The sequence below is a fragment of the Carcharodon carcharias genome, chromosome 21 (assembly GCF_017639515.1).
Source record: "Carcharodon carcharias isolate sCarCar2 chromosome 21, sCarCar2.pri, whole genome shotgun sequence".
Lineage (NCBI taxonomy): Eukaryota > Metazoa > Chordata > Chondrichthyes > Lamniformes > Lamnidae > Carcharodon > Carcharodon carcharias.
The window spans coordinates 7,358,254-7,367,549 of record NC_054487.1 but is presented as its reverse complement, the minus strand read 5'-3'; positions in this window follow the sequence as shown (position 1 = coordinate 7,367,549).

Below are 9,296 nucleotides of genomic sequence, written 5' to 3'. Positions count from 1 at the left end.
TGCATAGGCTGCTTAATTGGACAGCGGACAGGCTCCCAATGGTGGAGGGCACAGCAGACCACCATGCTTCACCAATGAATATCGGGGGGCTCCTTCCAAGAGGTTCAGGGAGTGAACCAGTTGTTTGAGGATAGTCCTGATCTATTCCACAGACATTCCTGGTCACAGCATGGCTCTCACCGTGGGAGGACTGTCCACATGTGGTGAGGTGACTGAGGGGACTCATGAGCCAGGTATAGAGGGGGTATTCCTTATCACCGAACAGCCACCATCTGGTGTGACATGACTTGAAGGTGGAGGTAACAGCTGACTGGTGCAGGATTCACTCCATATGCATGCAATTGGTGCACTACCACACACACACACCATCATGTAAGTGCCTACTATCCTGGCAGCAGTCACAATTCTTCTCTCACCTTCACATGGTCCAGTGCCAACTCTCCTCTTCCCTTTCTCGACTTCTTTATCTCCATTTCTGGGGATAAGCTATCAACCAATATCTACGACAAGTCCACTGACTCCTCCAGCAACCTTGACAATATTTCTTCCCACCTAGGTTCTTATAAGGACTCAGTTCCTTTTTTTTAAATTCTTCCACAGGATGTGGATGATGCTGGCTAGATCAGCATTTATTACCCATCCCTAATTGCCCTTGAGAAGGGAAGGGAGAGGCAGTAGCATAGTAATATTGTCATTGAACGAGTATCCCAGAGACCCAGGGTAATGTTCTGGGGACCCGGGTTTGAATCCCATCACGGCAAATAGTGAAGTTTGAATTCAATTTTAAAAATCTGGAATTCAAAGAAACTATTGTCGATTGTTGTAAACAACTCATCTGGTTCACTAACATTCTTTAGGGAGGGCTTATCTGCCATCTTTATCTGGTCTGTGACTCCAGAGGAATGTGGTTGACTCTTCAATGCCCTCTGAAATAGCCGAGCAAGCCACTCAATTCTCAAGGACAATTAGGGATGGGCAATAAATGCTGGCCCATCCAGGGCTACCCCTCATCCCATGAATGAATAAAAGAAAAGGGTGGTGGTGAGTCACCTTCTTGAACCGTTGCAGTCCATGTGGTGTAGGTACACCCACTGTGCTGTTAGGGAATTCAAGGATTTTGACCCAGCGACAGTGAAGGAACGGTGATATAGTTCCAAGTCAGGATGGTGAGTGGCTCGGTGGGGAAGATGCAGGTGGTGGTGTTCCCATGCGTCTGCTGCCCTTGACCTTCCAGGTGGTAGAGGTCACAGGTTTGGGAGGTGCTGTTGAAGGATCCTTGGTGAGTTCTTCCAGACTCTCCAACACCTGTCTTTACAATGCCATCATTCATGCCAGCATTTCTGACATACCTTCTTTTCAAATCATTGTTTCATCTGGAAGGAGTGTTTGGGGCTCTGGATGTTGGGAAATGAGGAGGTAAAAGAAAGGTGTTGTATCTCCTCTGCTTGCAAAGGAAGGTACCAAGGGGTGAGAGGTAGTGGGCCCCTTGGAATGCTTAAAGGGAAGTGGGGGTGTGTTTAGTTGTGGCATCACTTTGGGGACGTCAGAAATGACTGAGAATGTTCCATTGAATATGAAGGCTGGTGAGGTGGAAGGTAAGGACAAGGGAAACCTTATCATGGTGTGGGAAAGGGATGAGAGCAGAAATGTGAGAAATAGGACAGACACAGTTGGGGGCTCTGTCAACTATGGTGGGAGAAAATCCTTGGTTGAGGAAAAAGGAAGGTATATCAGAAGCACTGTTATGGAAGGTTGCATCAAATAGAAACCATGAGGAAATACTAACTATATATGAAAGCTATAAAAGAAAAATTAACAGTAAAAACAAGCTGCTAAACTTAAAACAATAGGGACACTGAATCAATCAGATCACTCTTGAAATTTTAAAAATACTGATGTCAGCTGCCATTTTTCATCCACAAAATGCAGGACAAATCTAATCTGGCCAAATACCTGCCCCATCAGCCTCTTCTCAATCGTCAACAAAGTGATAGTCAACAGTGCTATCAAGCTACACTTGTTCTACAAAAAGCTGCTCACTGACGCTCAGTTTGGGTTCTGCCAGGGTCACTCAGCTCCTGACCTCATTACAGCCTTGTTCCAAACATGGACAAAAGAGCTGAAGTACAGAGGTGAGGGGAAAGTGACTGCCCTTGACATTAAAAGCAGCATTTGACCGAGTGTGATTTCAAGGAGCCTGAGCAAAGCTACAGTCAATGGGAATCAGGGGGAAAGCTCCTCACTGTTGGAGTCATACCTAGCACAAAAGAAAATGGTTGTAGTTGTTGGAGGCCAATCATCACAGCCTCAGGGACATCACTGCAGGAGTTCCTCAGGATAGTGTCCTAGGCCCAACCATCTTCAGCTGCTTCATCAATGACTTTCCCTCCATCATAAGGTCAGGAGTGGGGATGTTCGCTGATGATTGCACAATGTTCAAAACCATTCGTGACTGCTCAGAAATTGATCTGGACCAGCCATATAAATACTGTGGCTACAAGAGCAGGTCAGAGGCTGGGAATTCTGTGGAGAGTAACTCATCTTCTGGCTCCCCAAAGCCTGTCTACCATCGACAAATCACAAGTCAGGACTGTAATGAAAAACTCTTGACATGCCTGGATGATAGCAGCCTCAACAACACTCAAGAAACTCAGCACCCTCCAGGATAAAGCTTGATCAGCACCCTATCCACCACCTTAGACATTCATTCCCTCCACCTCCAATGCACAGCGTATACCATCTACAAGATGCACTGCAGCAACTTGCCAAACCTCCTTCAACAGCACCTTACAAGCCTGCGACCTCTACCATCTAGAAGGACAAGGACCAGCAGGCTCATGGGAGCACCACTACCTGCACCATCCTGACTTGGAACTATATCGCCATTCTTTCATTGTATTGGAATCAAAATCCTGGAACCCACTTCCCAGATTTTTTTATTCATTCATGGAATGTGGGTGTCTCTGGCTAGGCCAGCATTTATTGCCCATCCCTAATTGCCCTTGTTCAGAGGGCACTTAAGAGTCAACCACATTGCTACGGGCCTGGACCAGGTAAGGGCAGCAGATTTCCTAAAGAGCATTAGTGAACCAGATATATTTTTTGCAACAATCAGCAATGGTTTCATGGTCATCATCAGATTTTTAATTCCAGATTTTTATTGGATTCAAATTCCACCATCTGCCAAGGTAGGATTTGAACCCAGGGCCCCAGGGTATTACCCTGGGTCTCTGGAATGCCAGCCTAGTGACAATAACGCTATGTCACCACCATCTTCTCAAGGGCTATGAGGGATGGGTAACAACTGTTGGCCTTGCTAGCTATGTTCAAATCCCATGAAAGATTTTTTTTTTTAAATTCCGCCAATTAAAACATTGCCAGTATAGTATTGATTAACCCTGGGTATTTTTTTTTTCTCTAAGGCCTAAACTTGTGCTGAGAACTGGGTGCTTAATATTCAAGCCTAAAGCTTGTATTATTAAGTTGGTTTTTGCTGACAATGCCTCATGGGCTGTTGACCATTGGAATCATGAACAATCTCTCCCCATGACAGCTCTAGAGTGCAGCGTAAAATCAGTCCCTTTGAAGTGAGCTGATTTTAACTCAAGATCAGCCTTAATTGCATTCAGGATGTGCCAACTGGCGGTGGTATTAACAAGTTATATTTATATAGTACTTTTAACATAATAAAATGACCCAAGGCAACTCACAGAAGCACCATAAAACATAACATGAAACTGAACCACATGAGGAGGTTTTAGGTCAAATGACGAAAAGCTCAGTCAGAGAGGTAGGTTTTAAGGAGTGCTTTAATGGAGGAAAATGATGGGACAGGATTCCTCCGCTCCAGAGTTAGAGGAGTGCAGATACCTTGGACGGTTGTGGGACTGGGAAGATTACAGAGCCATAGAGTCATGGAGGTCTACAGCACAGATAAAGGCCCTTCGGCCCATGTCTATGCCAGTCAAACAAGTACCTAGCTATTCTAATCCCATTTTCCAGCACTAGGCCCATAGCCTTGTATGCCGCGGCATCGCAAGTGCACATCCAAATACTTCTTAAATGTTATGAGGGTTTCTGTCTCTACCACCCTCTCAGGCAGTGAGTTCCAGATTCCCACCACCCTCTGGGTGAAAGAATTCTTCCTCACATCCCCTCTAAACCTCCTGCCCCTTACCTTAAAATCTATGCCCCCTGGTTATTGATCCCTCCACCAAGGGGAAAAGTTCCCTCCTGTCTACCCTATCTATGACTCTCATAATTTTGTACACCTCAATCATGTCCCCCCTCAATCTCCTCTGCCCCAGGGAAAATAACCCCAGCCTATCCAATCTGTCCTCATAATTAAAATTCTCCAGTCCAGGCAACATCCTGGTAAATCTCCTCTGCTCCAGGGAAAATAACCCCAGTCTATCCAATCTCTCCTCATAACTAAAATTCTCCAGCCCAGGCAATATCCTGGTAAATCTCCTCTGCACTCTCTCTAGTGCAATCACATCCTTCCTATAATGCAGATTCCAGAACTGCACGCAATACTCTAACTGTGGCCTAACTAGCATTTTATACAGTTCCAGCATAACCTCCCTGCTCTTGTATTCTATGCCTCAGCTAATAAAGGCAAGTATCCCATATGCCTTCTTAACCACCTTATCTACCTGTCCCGCTATCTTAAGGGACTGGTGGACATGCACACCAAGGTCCCTCTGATCCTCGGTACTTCCCAGGGTCCTACCATTCATCCTGTATTCCCATGCCATGTTTGTCCTGCCCAAGTGCATCACCTCACACTTTTCCAGATTAAGTTCCGTTTGCCACTGATCAGCCCATCTGACCAGCCCGTCCATATCCTCCTGTAATCTAAGGCTATCCTCCTCACTATTTACCACCACACCAATTTTCGTGTCATCCACGAACTTACTGATCAACCCTCCTACATTCAAGTCTAAATCATTTATATATAGCACAAACAGCAAGGGACCCAACATCAATCCCTGTGGAATTCCACTGGACACAGCATCCAGTCACAAAAACACCCCTTGACCATCACACTCTGCTTCCTGCCATTCAGCCAATTCTGGATCCAATTTGCCAAATTGCCTTGGATCCCATGCGGGGCCTTATCAAAAGCCTTGCTGAAGTCCAAGTAGATACATTGATCTATCTAAACACCTGGTCATCTCTTTGAAAAATTCAATCAAATTGGTCAGACATGACCTCCCCTTAACAAAACCACGCTGACTGTCCTTGATTAATGCCTGCCTCTCCAAATGTGGATTAATTCTGTCCTCAGAGTTGCTTCCAATAGTTTCCCCAACACTGAGGTCAGACTGACTGGCCTGTAGTTCCCTGGTTTATCCCTTCCTCCCTTCTTGAATAACGGTACCACATTGGCTGTCCTCTAGTCTCTGGCACTTATTCTGTGGCCAGAGAAGTATTGAAAATTATTGCCAGTGCCCCTATCTCCTCCCTTGCTTCACTCAACAGCCTGGGATACATTTCATCCGGGCCTGGAGATTTTATCTACTTTTAAGGCGGCAAGCCACTTAGAACCTCCTCCTTTTCTATGCTAATTTATTTCATTATATCAGAGTCCTTCTGCCTGATTTCCATACCCACGTCGTCCCTTTCACTTGTGAACACCAACACAGTGTTCATTTAGAACCCTACCTACATCTTCCTCACAAGCACATATTACCACAATGGTCCTTAATGGGCCCTACTCTTTCCATAGTTATCCTCTTACTCTTAATGTACTTGTAAGATAACTTTGGATTTTCCTTTATTTTACCTGCCAATGTTTTGTCATGCCCCCTTTTTGCTCTCCTAATTTCCTTTTTAAGTTCCCCCCTACACATTCTATACTTCTCTAGGGATTCTGCTGTTTTGAGCCCTCGGTATCTGCCATTAGCCTCCCTTTTTCTCTTTATCCAATCCTGTCTATCCCTTGACATCCAGGGTTCCCTGGATTTGTTGGTCCCACCCTTTATCTTTACTGGAATATGTTGGCCCTGTATTCTCCCTATTTGCTTCTTGAATGAGTCCCACTGCTCTGATGTAGATTTACCTGGAAGTAGCTGCTCCCAGTCCACTTGGCCAAATCATATCTGATCTTATTAAAATCAGCTTTCCCCCCAATTTAGAACTCTGATTTCTGGCCCATCCTTGTCCTTTTCCATAACAACCTTGAATCTAACAGAGTTTTGATCACTATCTGCAAAATGCTCCCCCACTGATACCTCTACCACTTGCCCGGCTTCATTCCCTAAAATTAAGTCCAGACTCTCGTGTAGGACCTTCTACGTACTGGCTTAAAAAGCTCTCCTGGATACATTTTAAGAATTCCGCTCCCCCTAAACCTACCACGCTATGATTAACCCAGTTAATGTTGGGGAAGTTGAAATCCCCCACTATTACTACCCTATTATTTCTACACTTCTCTGAAATTTGCCTACATATCTGCTCTTCTATTTCTCTCTGACTGTTTGGGGACCTATAGTACACTCCCAGCAATGTGATTGCTCCTTTTTTTTTTCAGTTCTGCCCATATGGCTTCATTTGTGAAGCCTTCTAAAATGTCATCCCTCCTTACTGCTGTAATTGATTCCTTGATCAATATTGTGATACCCCCTCCTGTTTTACCTCCTTCCATGTCTCACCTAAAGACCCTATATCCTGGAATATTGAACTGCCAATCCTCCTCCTCTCTCAACCATGTCTCTGTGACAGCAATTACGTGTATCAATTTGTGCCCTCAACTCATTTGCCTTATTCGTCAGATTCCTTGCATTAAAATAAATACCGTCCAACCTTGCCAAACTCCCTTGTGCCTTAACTGACCTATAATTTCTATGCCTTCCAGGCTCACTTGTTCTCTCTTCTAATTTTGGCTGTGCATCTCCTCCTACTGAACCTCCTCTCAGGATCCCACCCCCCTGCCAAGTTAGTTTAAACCCTTCCCAACAGCATTAGCAAACCTCCCCGCAAGGATGTTGGTCCTATTCCGGTTCAGGTGCAACCCATCTGCCTTGTACAACCCATCGCCCCCAGAAATGGTCCCAATGTCCCAGAAATCTAAAGGCCTCCCTCCTGCACCTTCTCTCCAGCCACACATTCATCTGGACTAACCTCTTATTTCTATATTCATTAGCGCGTGGCACCGGAAGTAATCCAGAGATTACTACCTTTGAGGTCCTGTTTTTTTAATCTGCTTCCTAGCTCCCTAAATTCTGCTTGCAGGACCTCATCCCTCTTTCTACCTATGTCGTTGGTACCAATATGTACCACAATCTCAGTGTCTGTTTGCCCTCCCCCTTTAGAATGCCCTGCAGCGGTTCAGTGACATCCTTGACCCTGGCACCAGGGAGGGGAGGCAACATACCATCCTGGAGTCACGTCTACAACCATATGACCATAAGACTTAGGAGCAGAAATTAGGCGATTCAGGCCATCGAGTCTGTTCCGCCATTCAATCATGGCTGATAAGTTTCTCAACACCCCATTCTCCCGCCTTCTCTCTGTAACTTTTGATCCCCTTACCAATCAAGGACCTATTGGTCTTAAAAATACTCAATGACCTGGCCTCCACAGCCTTCTGTGGCAATGAATTCCATTGATTCACCACTCTCTGGCTAAAGAAGAAATGCCTGTCTGTTCCCCTCACTATCGAGTCTCCTACCATTGTTGCTCTTCCCCTCTTTTTCCTCCTCCTCTGTGTAGCTGAGTCACTCACAGAGCCATGAGCTTAGCTGCTTTCCCCAGAGGAACCGTCACTCTCACCATTTTCCAACACAGAAAAATGGTTCTCGAGTGAGATGCACCCTGGGGATTTCCTGATTACCTGCCTGACACCTTTCTTCTTCTGACTCATGGTCACCCATTCCCTCTCAGTCTGCACTTCCATAAGCTGTGGGATGACCATGTCTAAAAACGTGCTATCCATGAAACTCTCAGCCTTGTGGCTGTACCTCAGTGTCTCCAGCTGCTGCTTAGGCTCCGAAACCTGGAGCTCAAGTAGCTGCAGCTGGTGGCACTTCCTGCACACGTGGTCAGTCAGAGCACAAGAAGCGTCAAGGACTTCCCACATGTTGCAGGCAGTACATAACACAGGACTGAGCTGCCCTGCCATGCCTCTAGTTGAAAAAAAACCCTTACTTTAAGTTAAATATAGTAAAAAAAAAGTTAATTATTCATGTACTTTAAATAAAAACTAGAACTCTTACCTTTCCTTAGCTTAATCTATTTTAAACTGGAGAAAAACACTTACCCACTACTCACCAATCAGCTCTCACCTTTGTGCTGACGTCACTTTTTGAAGCTTCCTCGCTCTCACACTGGTTCTGATCTCGTCGCCGCTCTCTCACGCTGTCTTGTGATGTCACTCTTCTTATTCTGAACACGAACTGACTGCAGGACATTCTTCCCAGACTGCTTCACCATGATGCTGACTGCAGGACACTCTTCCCAGACTGCTTCACCGTGATGTTGACTGCAGGACACTCACCCCAGACTGCTTCACCGTGATGCTGACTGCAGGACATTCTTCCAAGACTGTTACACCGCGATGCTGACTGCAGGACACTCTTCCCAGACTGCTTCACCACGATGTTGACTGCAGGACACTCTTCCCAGACTGCTTCACCGCGATGCTGACTGCAGGACACTCTTCCCAGACTGCTTCACCGTGATGCTGACTGCAGGACACTCTTCCCAGGCTGCTTCACCGTGATGCTGACTGCAGGACACTCTTCCCAGACTGCTTCACCGTGATGCTGACTGCAGGACACTCTTCCCAGACTGCTTCACCACGATGCTGATTGCAGGACACTCTTCCCAGACTGCTTCACCACGATGCTGACTGCGGGATATGCTTCCCAGACTGCTTCACCACGATGCTGACTGCAGGACACTCTTCCCAGACTGCTTCACCGTGATGCTGACTGCAGGACACTCTTCCCAGACTGCTTCACTGCGATTCTGACTGCAGGACACTCTTCCCAGACTGCTTCACACCGCGATGCTGACTGCAGGACACTCTTCCCAGACTGCTTCACCGCGATGCTGACTGCAGGACACTCCTCCCAGACTGCTTCACTGTGATGCTGACCGCAGGACACTGGGGTGATGCCGTGAGGGGATTTGAAAACAAGAATGAGAATTTTAAGATGAAGAAGTTGCTGCACCGGGACCGGGTGCCCATGTAGGTCAGGGAGCCCAATGGGGGTGAAAGGGGAACGAGGACTTGGTGGGCGGCTGAGGTTTGATGGGGGGTCAAGTGGAAGGAGGGGGTGGATTGAAGC